This window comes from Strix uralensis, chromosome 19 (assembly GCF_047716275.1).
Source record: "Strix uralensis isolate ZFMK-TIS-50842 chromosome 19, bStrUra1, whole genome shotgun sequence".
Taxonomy (NCBI): Eukaryota; Metazoa; Chordata; class Aves; order Strigiformes; family Strigidae; genus Strix; species Strix uralensis.
This window is the reverse complement of record NC_133990.1, coordinates 2,866,516-2,880,374: the sequence shown is the minus strand read 5'-3', so window position 1 is coordinate 2,880,374 and position 13,859 is coordinate 2,866,516.

Genomic DNA, 13,859 nt, shown 5'->3' with positions numbered 1-13,859 from the left:
GGAGTGAATGAGAATCACATCAGCAGCAACTGAGGAGTGAAGTGCAGCTGGCACTAAAAAGAAACAAGAAGTAGACTCAGGAGCAGAGGCCAGGGCACGTTTTGATGTTGAAAGCTTGGGACAGTCCACAGCTGCTTCCAGCTCTGCCACTGTACAAGCTCCAGTACTCAAAAGCAGAGGCGGGTCCTCCATGGGGCACTGAGCCTAGCAGGGCGGCAAGGATGGGACTGGGGCTGGTGTTGCACAACTTTTCCCCATGCCTGCCAGGCAGACTCCCGACCTTGTTCATCCAGCCTCATCCCCTGCAGTCTTTCTCCTTGCCTGACAGCGTGCATTGGTCTGCCACCACAGCCAGGGTCTCTTGTGGTGAGCCTTGCCTGCCCAAAGCCACCTCTGAGCTGACTGCTCCTCTTGGGTGGCTTGAGAGTCTCAGGCCACACCTGCAGGCATCCCCAAGGCTTCAGGTGGGGCTGGGTAGAGTCTAGGTAACACACAACATCCATGAGTATGCCTGTTAGCTGTAATGGCTTGTACAAGCACGAACTCCTGATGTTCCCTGATATCCTCCTTTACAGACCCTGCACCATCCTTTGCCTCATATTGCCTCCACCGTGGAAGCTTGAGGATGTGTCACCAGAATGAAGGGATGCAGCCAGCAAAGCCAGGCATAGGGAAGAGAGAGAAGAAGACAGGCGTGAAGAGGAGCGAGCAGGCTGATGGCTCTGGCCACACTGGTAAGTGTGACACCTGGAGATAGTTTCTTTGCTGACTGTACTAAAGAACTGTCACAAAGGGCATCAGTGGGAAAGGACAGGCAAGTCACTGAAGAAGCAGCTCATGCGTATAAGTGTGTCTGTTGTGACCTGCTGTAGCCTTCTTTAGACTGTTTTGCAGCCGATTGTTTCTTCCTCTAGTCTCCTGTGTGTTTCACTTGCACGCAGTTACATACCCTCTGGTATCGCTCTAGCTGGCATGGATATAGTTGAAAATAAAGCAGGCAGCCACATGCCCTAAGCTCAGGGACAGGTGCACACCCTCAGGCAGCACTTGCCATGAGCAGGGCTGGGCAGTGCTGATGGGACTGAGGCCCGGCCTCACGTCCCCAGCAAACTCACAGCTCCCTCCTGGCCCCTGCCTCCTGGGCTCTGCGGTCCCAGCAAATCACCCATCAGCCTTCACAGGAGTCAAGAGGAGGAGACAAGGCCACAGAGAACTCTGGAGGTTGCCCATGCCAGGAGGATCAGCCTGTCACTTGTCTCCCTTCGTCCTCAGTGTCAAAAGCTCAAAATAGCCTCGCTCTTGCAAGGCTCCTGCGCAGCGTCATGCCTGTTTGTGTAGATGATACGCTTCCACTAATAGCACTCGAAGACATTCCTCAGCGGGTAGGTTGCCTTCTATATCTCAGCGCAACGTGCTGCCATGCAGGAGCTGGACAACTGTGTTGTGTCCTAAGACGGCAGATGCTATTCTTACCCTAGAGAGACTTGCTGCGGCACAGCTCCTTTCTCAGCTGAAATGTTAAAAATCAGAGTCAGGCCCGAGTGTGTTCTCCCTGGAAAGAGTATAAATCAAGAGTGGCCCCTCTGAAGTGCGTGCGATGACGCTGTGCCAGCCCAGCGCCTGGGTGCTCGCCATGCCCTCCTGGGACGTGCTGTCCCAGGGGAACACAGGAGCTGCCCAGGTACTTCCAGCGGTCAGCTGGGGCTCAGTTTGGGGTGGGTGGGGGCATCACTTATCTTGTAAACCAACAAATGAAAACGGCGAGCTGGGCTGTAGCTCTGAAAGTGCAGGATTTTACAGCTGCCTCCCTTTGAGTCCTGTCTGGGTGAGGATGCAGGCAGAGGCAGGGCTTGCTCCAAGGTCCAGCAGCATTGCAGAAGGCCATGGCCCTTTGCCCAGGCTATGCTTTCACAGCACTCACTGAGAGAAGGTAGGCGGGCTGCGCACCAGAGATCCCTCAAGGGTCACTGGACTATCAGCGCTGCAGGGGAACCCCGGGCCAGGCTGGTGGCTAGCCTGTGATAGTTATGGAGGCCCAGCTCTGCCTGCAGCCTGGCTCCACTCGCCCTTTGGAGAGTTCAGTAACGCCGGCATCACTGCCTGGTACGGTCACCACAGGCCATCAGGCAGAGGAAACCAAGGCCCAGAGACATCAGCTGGGATGGTGACTCTGCTTTTTGCCTCACCATTTGGGCTGTGGTTCGGAGGACGCAGGCCCCATCAGCTTTATTCTCAGCTTGGGTCTTGTCACCTGACACTAAAGGGACGGAGAAGTTCTTTAAGGGATGCTTGGCAGAAAGGCGATGGCATTATTACCGGGGGTCGGGAGCTGGGGCTGTCAGTCACAGGGCTCCATCAGGCTCCTGTCAGTCCCAGGGAGCTCAGCCAGGCAGCAGCCGCCCGGGCGCGCTGCTCCAGGCACCCACTGCCAGGGGGTGGCAGCATGGAGCCATCAAGGTGGACCCTGCTCTGGGTGGCAGCAACTAGGTCTCACTTAAAAATGGGCGCTTTTAAAGCTGCTGAAACTTCCTGGCCCAAGTGTTATGATCGAATCACACCAGAAAGGTTAAAATCCAACCAGGTGGATCAGCCAGTTTCATGTGTGCACCGCTGGGACAGAACCAAGACAGGTGGAATGGGCCGAAGAAGGCCTGGAAATGTTGGGGTCAGCAATGCTGAAAGAAAAGACCTTGAGCTGACAGAAGCAGCCACTGGTCAGTGTGCAGAACCTCAGTTGCACTGGGAACTCTACCCAGAAAGGGCACCACGTAGATGCTTGGAAATGTGTGACTATCAAAAGACCAACATGCAGCATCAGTGATCCTACCAACTCCACCACACACCCGGTAGAGCAGCCTAAGAAGAGCAACTGCAGCATCTCTTTTGACAGCTGTGATCTGTCTGGACCAGATGCGGGTTCCAAGAGAGTCCCAGGACTCTGGATCACCCTCACTCATCTTAGGATGACCATGAGATCCAGCCTTCACAGATGAGGATCTCCTAGACTCTTAGGCTAGCAAGGGTGACAGAGAAAGTCCTTTGCAGCCTAAGGTCATTCCCACAGTCTACTTTTATGCTTTCTCAAAACACACAAGCAATCACAATATTCTTCCCTGTGAAGTGAATGTGAAAATGGTACTGCGAATGCAAGCAAAGTCCATCTAGACCTTCACTATTCAAACATAAAAGCAGGGCTATGTAGGAAGAAGAAATCCTGCCCCTCATCTCTCTCGCCTGGCTCTTCTGTCCTGAGGTTTCCTTTTGCAGAGGAAGCCCGAGGCTGGGGCGAGAGCAATCCCCTTTCCCTCTGAGACATGTCAGCAGGACAAGTTCCCTGGGAGACAGGACTGATGTGAGAATCAGAGTCGGTCACTAACACACGCTTGAAAGACAGGCTGTCCCTTCCTCAGTGAGTAGAGCCGCATGACAGATCAGTGGGTCAGAACAGCAAGTGTTGAGGACCTGGCAGACCTAGACTAAATGGGTATCAGGGGGAAAGGGTGGGAGTCCCAAGAGCTGAGTGCCAGTCTGAGGGGGGAGCACATTAGATGTGGCCCTGGTGCACACCTGTCCTGCAAACCAAAGTGTTGGACAACAGGGAGATTTGCTTCAATAGCATTTTCCTGTTTGACATGAAGCATTAATGAAGATATCTTCAAAGACCCCCCCTGCAATTAAAGCTGCCTGCACCATGGCAGCATGTGTGGACCTGAGGTGAGGCAGGGGCTGGGTGACACCCACCCCCAAAGACATTGTCCGTGTGCCAAAGGGGACAGTCCAGTCTGGGAGTCTCTGTGCAGCCGAGGCTGCAGGCACAGAAGAGCCCTCCAGCTGCAGTGCCCTAAAATCTTCTTCTTCCTCTTGCTGACAGGGGTGAAGTCTTTTCTCTACTTCTGCCCTGGCCTGTGGCAATGAATTAGCCATGACTGCTGGAGGAGAGGACTTTGGAAGGCCAAGAACAGATACTTGCCTTATTTAGGTGAGCTGCGCTTCATGCACTTTGCTCTGTGGATTCCCTCTCTAAGGAGGAGTCTGTGGCCAGAATGTGACATTTCCTTCACGATACAGCTGCTGAGCCGGTAGCAGGCTGTCCCAGCCTGAGCCTGCCAGAGACCTGGGTCTCCAGGGCCAAGAGTCTCTAGGATGAAATACACAATGGTTGGTAAAGAGCACTTGGGCATCCAATCCTGGGATTTCTGTTGGCTTTTAGAGCAGGAGTATTATTCAGTGCCACACTTGGGAACCACACCATATAGCAGCCACATGAGCTGCCATTTTAAGCACATCGTGATTATCACGACTGCCTGCTGTGATTACCTCGTAAGGTTGCTACATTGCAGACTTTATGAAGGGCCTGAGAGCTTGTGGGCAAGGGGCATCCAAGCACTTTGGCAGGGTGAAATGGCATACGAATTAGAAGTAGCTCTGAGAAATTGTAGAAATTTTCTCAAATATTGAGAAGGAAATTTCATGAAGAGAAACAAAGTACTTTTGGGAAGATTAGATGAGATAGACTAATGCATGGTTTATGGCTGTTGAACTAAGAAGGAAAGGAAGTGGAGATTGTAACATATCACATTAAAGAAAGGTACATTTTGATACTTTTGAAGGTTTCTAGGCAATTTTTTGGTCTGTATTGGTGTTTGGATGTTGTTGCAGACCTTGAAAGTTTCTGTAGTAGGTGACAATTCACATTTCAGTGGGTTGAACTGATAATTATGTGCATAAGAAAAACATTACCTTTACTTTGGAAAATATATTTTGAACAAGATAAAATCATAAAAATATTTACCATCAATAAGAAATACTTTAAATATATGATCTGCCTTACTTGAAAATTATTATATTCTTTAGGATTTTAAACTCACATCACTCTTATAGGACTTTTTATTGTGCAGGTTATTTTAGGATCCTTACAGCTTGCTGTACTTTTCAATCTGAACCAATCATCCCAGTCAAGTTGTGCTCTTTCTAAAGCCATCTATAGATAGATTATTCTGGTCCTACATATTGTCCCGTGCTTGAATTACAGTGCAGTTTTTTTTGAGGATCCAGTATAGTATATTATTAGGACACATGTAGAACACCAGTGAGAAACTAAAGTTTTCTTGACTTGAGGTTATCTGCTATGTGTGGCGGTCAGGGGTTACTTTGCACTGATGTACTATTTTTAGAGTTAAGCTGTCTGTCATCTGATCAGTACTAGTGCAAAGGTCCTGAAAAATACGTTGGTCCATAATGGCCATAAAGAAAGACTTCTCAGAGAAAAGTTTAAAATAGATGCAGTTAATGGGCTCAAATAGAGCTTCTGTCCCATATGGATGGCAGGGGATTGGCAGGGGATTTCTGGAGCACAAAAGCAGTGTTCCAGTGGTAGTAGCACAAATGGTTGAAAGCATTTCCCATCAGACACTCTTTGTCAATAAAGTAAAATTCAACAGTTCACACTGTGAGCTCCCCACCACACCCCAGGCAAGGAGGAAATCACCTAGCACCTGAACTTTTGCTGCTCATGTCTCACGACAGTGCTCATGACACGTCCCACAGAATAGGCACCCCCCCAGCCCCACCATGCCAACAGCACAGCCCCAGCCCCAACATCAGCACAGTACTGCTGGGAGAAATAACACACATTCAGTCCAGCACACGTGAAGGGTTTGGAATCAGAGCCCAAAGAGGTAAAGTCCATGCTTAGCTAACGTGTAAGTCACACAGCAGTGTGGGGTCATGGAATGGCTCTGCTCTGAGAGCTTACAAGGCCCCCTGCTTCAGGAATGTATGGCCAACTGGAGGGATTTTCCAGGTAGCTGAAGAGACTGATCTGTGCTGCCTGGCATGGCAGTGACCAAATGAAGTGGTCAGCACATTTAGCTGGTTAGGCAAGTATTAAAATAGGCTAATTTTACATGAACACCAATGTATCTTGTCCTCCAGTGAGAGGTGTTATCCTATTATTCTCCAAACTGAAAGCAAGTTTTAAGAATCCTCTTTTTTCAATGTAAATAATGAATATAAGAATTACCAACAGAAAACATCTTACATGGTATCAATACTGCAAACTCTCTGCACTTGGGAATGCCTTGTGTAATTCAAATAGTTTCAATGTTCTAAAATCTTTCTTGTTTTATGAAGAAAGGAGGTAAAAATTTTGGATATAATTGTAGCATCCACCTATAGCAACAAACAGCTAGTTGTGAAAATTTAAACAAATATATCTCTATAGTGTAGCCTCTCCCTGCTTCTCTCACAGGTGTACTGTCAACAGAGAAACGAGCCAAATAATCAAGTGTCTGGTATTTTTAGTTTATACTGCTGTCCTCATTTCTTCTCCTTTCATGCCATTCTCCAACTCCTTTTGCCTTTTCCTTCCCCTTCCATTGACGTCAGAGCTTTCCACCCCACTCACCTGTTCTGCTGTAACTGAAGCTCTTTGGCTGCTTTGGCATGTAATGGAAAGGGCACCCTGAATGTCATCTCCTCGGCCAGGACCTACTGCTCACATATCTTTCTCTGACATTTGCTGTGGAGATAGGAGGAATTTGAGTAACCATAGAAATCTCATGCACACTCAAGAGCTGTTCCTCTTTAAAACTAAAAGAACTGTGTGTTAATTGTGTCTAATCTCTAGCTGATTTTGCCCTCCCTTATCACTTTTCTTTGCAAAACTGTTACTTTTTCTCAGTGCGCAACTACTTAGGTGTCATCAGAGCAAAGTAAAGACATTCCTGGGTTTAAAATTTACTGTTGAAACTTTTCAACTAGAAGTCACTTTTTTTTTCCCTATTGTGAGGTCAAATAATAACCATATCAAGAATTGCAGAAAATAGTCTCCCAACAAAGGAACGGGATCAGAAGATAGCAAGGCCATCTCAGTCCATTCATAGATAGCCTGAGATACAAGGAGGTTCTGAACAGCAACAGACACAAAGGTTAGCTCCCTTGTGTTTTGTTTTTGCAATAGCCAAACCAGTAACCGGCCCAATGTACCTTAATATTACCAGGTTAGTTAGTCTTTCATTTGTTAGGCTCATCACTGGCTTTTCCCTAGAAATAATCCCCAACTCCTCTCCCGCTCCATCCTTTTTAGCGTTGTTCATCTGGAATGATAGCTCAAATCCCTGAAGGATGTGTCTTACCCAGATAAACCACAAACTCAGACTAGATATGCTATGCCAGGAACAGAGCAAACACTCGTCATAATCCATTTAATTCAACACAATGCCAACATTTCAGTAGAATAAAAAGAACTTTTTATGTGAAAAGTGTCCTTACCATCTCCGGGATCCAGTGCCCAGCCAGATCTTAGCAGAAGTGTCAGAATGAGAAGCTTTGCACCAGAGAATTAGTGTTCCGGCATTTCTCCTTGTCTCATGCCAGCATTCCTGAGAGGTCTTATTTTACCCAGGGATCTTCAGTATGAGGCTACACATTCCTTATCAGTCTGTTCATTAAGGATCCACAGGCACAAAGATCCCTCTTGGCTTGTTTTATAAATATTAACAGCATAGCTGAGAACAGCATTTGCAAGCTGCAAATCCCATCAGGAATTTTCTTCAAGATTAGTGTAAAAACTAACACTAAGGAGTAAAAAATACTGAACATATTTGAATTTTAACAAGATAGTTGGGTGCTTATCTTTGTGTTTTGTGAGCAATTCAGCATTACGAGGCAACATATTTTGTTGCATGATGATAATTTGACTCCTTTAGCTAAAAACTTGTCATATCCTAGCACTCTCATTCCAAAGATTATTTATTATTTTAGTAATCCTGTGGTGTTAAATCCATTTCCTAAATCCATGTAACAATAATCTATTTTGACAACAAGAAGAAATATTTACGTGTTCCAGCTTCAGCATCTGGATTAAGTTGTTTGGTTTTTTTTTTTTTTTTTTTTTTTGGATACAGTGTACTGAAATTAAAGATATTTCTTTATCCAGAATGGAAAGAATGATTTCAAACTTTCAAATCTTGAGAGTATTTGTTTTACTTACATAGAGAGGCTTTAGATCTGTAAGTGCTTGGGACACAAAGGAATTGTACAGGAAGTTTGGGGAAAGGGTATTTTGCACTATGTAGTATGGATTTCTCAAGAAAACATCTCATACATCTTATCTCAATCTATTCCCACCTCACCTGGAAATCACTTGATTTTCTGAACAGATGACCATTATTTTGCCAAGAGCCAGTGACCAAAACCTGTGTTTTACTCACTTCACAGAAAAGAATGAAACATTAGTTGATCTGTGGAGAACTCCTGGACTATCCACCTTCAGAGGAAGTGGGATCCAGAGTAAAGCAACAGGGATGTGTAAAATTTAACTCCAGTGTCTCTGGTCATAATGGAAGCTGATCATTCCTCTGTGTAGAACAGACTACTTTATGCTTTTGCTTGTTATTTATTCAAACCATTCTGTGGTTAATGTCTTACACTGAATCCTCGGCTTCTTGTTTCCTGCAGTGAAAATCAAATAACGCTCTCAAGTGGCAAGTTCCTGCCTAAGGTACGATAAGATAAGATACGATGAAGAAAGAACAACAGATGATGTTTCAGTTAGGTATTTTTGAAAGATCTCATAGGGAGCGAATAGCCTAAAGGTTTTACTTAAAAAGTCTGATTGTAATGCCCACTTTTGTGTTTGATTTCTGGAGGCTACAGGTTGTATGTGATTGTAATGTATTGCCAAAACCTTGAAACTGATGAAATATTGGGGTGCCCTTTGAAAAGCTGATATCCTCAACTTAACAACAGGTTTTGATTAGCTCTCTTCAACCCTGCAATCAATGGAGTTGTATTTTGTTATAAAGCTGTGACTGAGGATGAGATGGGAAAGCCTTGTCCTGCCTGCTTCATTGTGGGTCAGGTGAAGTCTTCTGAGGGGAAGACTGGACCTTACCTGATAGAGTTAAACAGGACAGGAAGATGAGAGGTAACTTCCAGAGTGAAGGGAGAAGAGAGGTGCAAGAAAGAGTTCTGAACATAGGGGCCTGCAGCTGATTGCTCAGAATAGCAGGGAGAAGGTACACAGGTCTCAAAAATATCAGCTAGAAGGATGTCCAACAGACTGGAAAGGTTTGCACAGCTTGCTGAGCCCAGACAGCTGAAAATTCCACAGCTGAAACCAGTACTGGAGAAAAGGACCTGCTCCAGAAAGACACAAAAAGCAGGGATATTTTTTAATAAAAAATTATATGCTTTCTTTCTCTGACTTTTTTTCTATTTTTTTTTTTTTTTAAATGAAAGACCTAGGCTTCTCATCTGTTACTGTTGGCCTAACCAGATTCTTCTTCCAACTCACCAGGTCCTTTCTCCTCTGAGGCTAGCAGAGGTTCTGTCAGAGGTACTCTGACACCTCAGCAAAATCTAAGTTATTATTGTACTGTTTTAGTATGGGGCAAGATGAAAAATCAGTGGCATAAATTTATGCTTCTGTGTCTAGGGAAGAAGCTGCAGTTAGCTTGTGAAAAGAAACAGCATCCTAACATGAAAGGCATCAGTAAAGATCAGCTGTTACAATATTTAGTGATAAACCTTCCAGTGTTGTTTTGCATAAGCATATATTAGAACACTAATATATTTTGAGCACTCTTGGCAGAGTTTAATTTAATTTAATTTAATTTAATTTAATTTAATTTAATTTAATTTAATGAATTTATCAGTATTAGACACAGACCTTATACTTACTGTGTATTTCTGCTATGGAAACCTAGTTGTTTCTTGCAATAGGCACATCTGAATAGTATGAGCATGAGATGCAGGTATCCAGTGACACCACAGGCAGTTCAGACACAACTCCTTCTCTAACATGGCTCTCCAGAGAAGTGGGGAGGGAATGAATTGTGAGCTGATAATTAATGGTGCCCCATGCTGTTTGGAAGTCAGAGCTGTTCTGGCATTGCTCCCCTCAGATCTGCCATTCAAGTCCACTGTGAGAAGATGAAGGGATGCAGGATTTCCATTGTGTGTCAGCAGGAACCAGGCCTAAATCAAAGTGTTTGGAATGGGAGGAGAGGTGGTTGAGAGCAAAGAGCACAGCAGGCAAAATGCCTTTTTTCCTTCGTCATGTTCTACCTCAGCTTTACCTTTCCTTCCTCTTGCTAGATCTGATGATTTCCTAACCAGGCAGACACGTCTGTTGTCCCTAGGGACAGTTGTCACCTGCAATGAACATCTTCAGGGAAGGTCTTCTTTGATATAGATGTCCCAACATCACACTTGAAGCCAGCTTGGAGCCCTAGAGATATGCCTGAGTAGCCCAGTGCAGAAAGCAGCCACTTGCATCTTCAGTAGGATTTTCTGGAAGCCATGTTATTCTGATAGTGGTATGAGTTAGCATCAAATTGTGTGAAGAGATGTTTCTTATCGAACCATGCCAAATGGACAACAACCTTCCACATACACAGTCTGCTGCAGAAAGCTCTTGGGGCCCAGCCTCTCAATGAGGGAGTCATAAAGAAACATTGAAATGAGAAAATGTTATGCAGAAAGCCAGTGGAAAAATTACATTTCACAGAAAACCAAACTTGAGTTTCAGCAAGGATTTCTCATTTCCCTGAACAGCTTTTTGACCTCGTTGAAATGAAGTTAGGTGCAAGGACAAGTTCTCACTAGGTGGGACTGCACAGACTGCACTGCACTCCCACATGTCAATACAGAACACACTGCTCTCCGAAGCACTGTGTAAGAAGTGTTGGACTGCAGCAGTCTTGCAAATCCACATGAAAGGGGACAGGATTTCATCACAATTCTCACCTTTCATCTCCAAAAGACACAGCTTCTATTGTGGATTTTGCTCTTTGAGACTGAAAAAGAAATGTTAAAGAGTGATAATCAGCAATTAAAGAACATTCTACTTCATTCTGAAATGGATGATGCTGTAATGAGTTTGCCTCTTGGATTTCTATAGGTGTGACAGCTGAGATTAGCTCAAGCCCTTTCCATTCCAGCAAAACTTTTGCTGTATCACCTTCTCATATACAGCACACTCACGTTACTGCATCTTCTTCACCAGCTGTCCCTCCATAGAGGTGCCTCACTCATTTCTTCTTTGTCTCTTTACATCCCCTATCCTGCATTTCAGTTTCTCCACTGATCAGTGTCTCTCATTCTTCTTGCCCTCACTCACCTGACCATGACATGTCTTTGGTGGGATGTCCCTTGCACTGCACACCAGTCCTTTCCTGCTCGTGCACAGGGTGGGACAGGCACACATGCACTGCACCTCTGCTCTCTCAGCTGCACCCTTGTTTAGTTCATGCAGACCCATGGTCTGTCAGAGAGCAGTACATCCATGCAGACATTCCTGGTACCTCCTGTGGCCCTGAGCACCTCCCAGTTCCTGGTCAGGACATCAGGGACCCCGATCACCTGAGGAGGAGCAGCTGAATTGACCCGTCCCCAGGCACAGGAGACACTGCTATCTGAGTAGGAACATGAGCCTGCTCTCCAGGCCATCAACCCACAGGAGGAGGTTTCCTACTAGAGCAGAAGCTGAGCAGCTCTGAGCTCTCCCCAGTCTCCCACAGCTCACTAGCAGGGGTTGTTTGCTTTATCCTGTGAGCTTCATGCTAAGAGGGAGATAAGTAGGTCACTTGGAGTCATGATTTTAATTTTCATCTAGTGGCAGCAGTAATGTACTTATCTATACCTAATTTCTGCAATGCACCTTGTTATCCCTGTAAATCTCTTTTTACCTGCATCTTTCCCATGCTGTGCCACTGTGCAAGCAGTGGACAGTGTGCAGATCAGAGGACATGTTCATCATATAAGTACAATCAGTGTTATGTTGGAATCTACTAATGTTTATGGACTTGAATTAATTCTCTCCAAAGATACAGTCAATAAGAAATAAATGCCATAGCAACCAATCTTCAAGAAAAGTTGCATGACAGAACTCAAGAGTCACAATTTTTCAGTACAAGGAACGATGCTACCTAACTTTTGGAGGTTCCTTTATGACTGCAATGAACCTATAAACTAGGATTTCCTAATCTACTGTCCCCTAAGTGAATGCTCTAGTGAATAAAAAAATCTCCCCAAGATACATCTGAAATTGTTAGGACTGTACTGGGAAACCTAGTGAAAAAGTGGAAGATAATGAGGCTGCCAAAGATATTTGATGAACATATAAAAATTATAAATTGCACAGAATTTCATTGCTGCACCGTAATGGAAGAAGAAATGGGACCTCACTCATTTATTCTCTACTGTACTAGAATTTGCCAGCTGCCACAGGGCTACCTGTTTATAGTAAGATTTAACATAGAGAAGATGCAAAGACTTTCCTAGCCTAATGAAGAAATCAGCAGTGCTCCTCTTCAATCACTTCTTTCAAGTTGTAAAACAGAATGGATCAGTACTATATAAAGATCTGGGGCCTGTGATCACTCTTTTCCTAGGTTTATTTCTGGCAGGAGGTTCTGACACCTGAACAAGGGCCATGAGGTTTCTTCCACTAATGATCACATTGAAACTCATGGATAAAAGTAATGAAGAAGGTATCACACTTCCAGACTGTGAAATTTCCTTCCACACTGGAATGTTATAAACTCGAGTCTCCAGTTGACAATGCAAATCTAAAAGTAAAACTTGTGAGATTCTACCTGGCCATAGGCTGGAATCTGTGTCTATGTACATATTTTCAGTTTGACTGTGATGTATTGGTAAGTATTCTCTAAGACTAACACAGAGCCTGATTGAGGAGAAGTCATATCTTAAGGGCTGCCAGAGAGTGAGGCAGCTGCCTGATCTCTTTCTCAAGATGGTTCTATTTTCAGCATGCCTGAGTCTCTTCTCCATGGGAAATGTCAGCACTGCAGCACCTTGCCCACACCACATTGCTGAGCGGGACATTCTGTATCCAGGGCCTGCTCTCACACTGCCTCTTCTCTTTTTGATTGTGCTGTGCTTTGCTTTCAGCTGCTGCGGAGTCCAGCCCTGCAGAGACAGTAACAAGACTGGGAGAAAGTTAGTGGTGGGCAGGAACTATTTAATTTTTCTTTACACATTAAGGCACTGTTGCTTCTTTCAGCAACAAAGCTCTTTACCGAGAACTAGCATTCAAATAGCTCCCTTCGTGATACACCATAAGTATTTCAGAAAGACAGCAAAGCAAATGCTGTGTAGTCCAGGAGCTTTTCACAAACACTCATATGAGTGGCTAGATGATTAAACACTATGTTTTTCTTTGCAGGAGTTTCCTGTCCTATGGAACATGGGATTTCAAGGATAGGCTGCCTGCAAGCTTTCATTAATACCATTATTAGTCTCTAGAAAGAACCATTAGAGAATATGGTTACAAATGACATTCTCACTGGCAAAGAAGCAGTGGACATTTTTTCTCTAAGTCTCTTTTATATGTATTGTCTTCTGACCTCTTTTCCTTCTGCAACACCTTCAAATCAAATCCAAGTGGCAAAGGTCTTTCCTATTTAAACCTATACTGGGAATTCATGACTATCTTGTGACTGACATCACATGCTCTGTCACAGCTGCCATTGCTATCAATCATTTTTTCTTGCTTAATATATGCATTTTAATAGCATTGGTGAAAAAGCAGGTAATTTTTGGTTGATGAGAATTGGAAAAAAATTTGTATGATATTGCAGTTTTCAAATGAAATGTTAAATGTGAAACATGTCTTCTTTCTCTTCACACTTAGCAAAAGATTTTAATTACTGTTCAGTGCAGCAGGACTTACTGAATTTACACTGTCATTCATTTTATTGGCACTGGATTGTTTAATTCCAAGCACTGAGCAGTTTACTGCTGTTGAACACCTGCATCCTTGATGAGCCTGATAAATTAACAATCACCTCAATTGTATAACCCAACTAACAGAAAATTAGACAAGTGCACTA